This window comes from Molossus molossus, unplaced genomic scaffold (genome assembly GCF_014108415.1).
Source record: "Molossus molossus isolate mMolMol1 unplaced genomic scaffold, mMolMol1.p scaffold_m16_p_2, whole genome shotgun sequence".
Classification (NCBI taxonomy): Eukaryota; Metazoa; Chordata; class Mammalia; order Chiroptera; family Molossidae; genus Molossus; species Molossus molossus.
This window is the reverse complement of record NW_023425355.1, coordinates 40,435,876-40,437,255: the sequence shown is the minus strand read 5'-3', so window position 1 is coordinate 40,437,255 and position 1,380 is coordinate 40,435,876.

Sequence of the window (1,380 nt, the reverse complement as noted above, 5' to 3'; positions counted from 1 at the left end):
TTTTTCATGACCTTGTTTACTTCATGCCATTCCCTTCTGGCTTGTAATGTTTCTTGTCAGAAGCCAGCTGAGAGCCTTATGGGGTTTCTTTTGTAGGTAACCTGTTGCTTATCTGTTGCTGCTTTTAGGATTCTCTCTTTGTCTTTAACTTTTGTCAGTGTGATTACTATGTGTCTTGTTGTGGCCTGTTTGGGTTCTTCTTATTTGGGGCTCTGTGTGCTTCTTGAACTTGAATGCCATTTTTCTTCACCAAATTAGGGAAGTTTTCTGTCACTATTTCTTTGCATATATTCTCTAATTCTTGCTCATTTTCTCCTTCTTCAGGGACTCCTATGATATGAATATTATTCCATTTCCAGTTGTCCCACAGTTCTCTTAAGGTGTCTTCCTGTTTTTTAATCGTTTTTTCCTTTTGGTTTTCTGATTGGTTTATTTTTTCTACCCTGTTTTCTAATTCTCTGCTCTGGTCCTCAGCTTCCCCTACTCTGCTTTTTAGACCTTCCATTGTGTATTTCCTTTCTGTTATGTCATGCTTCATTTCTTCTTGGTGGTTTTTAATTTCCAACTGGTTGATTTTCAACATTTCTATGTCTTTACTCATGGTGCTCATGTCCTTACACATCCTGTTGAGCTTCCTCAACATCATGGCTCTAAATTCTAGTTATGTTAACTTGCTTAACTGCACCTCATTTATCTCATTTTCTGTAGAGGTCTCTTGTTCTTTCATTTGGCTTTTGTTTCTGTTTTTCACCATTTTGGCTATCACAGTGGGCTTTGGAGTCTGCCAAATTTTCCCTGTTGGTGTTGGTTTCTGCTGTTTGTGACTTCCTTTCCTGCGTTTGGATGAGCCAGAGAGGACCCACTTTAAACACTAGTGTCAAGTCTTAGCTTTTCTGGTTAGTGTTGTTAGCCCAGGGAATGGTAGTTATCCTCTAGCTTTTTTTGCCTGGAGGCTATTAGTAGAGGTCACCTGAAGAACCTTGATATCTGAGTTGCCTGAAATCTCCCTCAGGTGCTCAGTGCAAGATGATTTCCTGAGGGTGGGGCAGCTGCTGGTTGTTAAGGGGCTTCAATTAGCATTTCAATGACCACCAGGTGGGGTTGAATCTCTGAGCGAGGGGCCGCCACCTCTCCCCAGGGCCCTGGGAAGGAGTAAAATGACCAAAGTCCTGCGTGGCTGCACTCAGCAAAAGCTCTGAGCACCCTCCAAAACCCGAGTGTCCCACGCAGTTCCAGTCTAGTCTGCCTTCCCTCTGCAGGAGCCCAATCTGAGTGGCTGCTGCCAATTTAGCCTCTGTCTATACTCTGCATCGTGGAGCCACCTGGGACTTTTAACCCGAGGGTGCTGCTTCCAGCCCAGGGCGGCCACGGTAGTGGCAA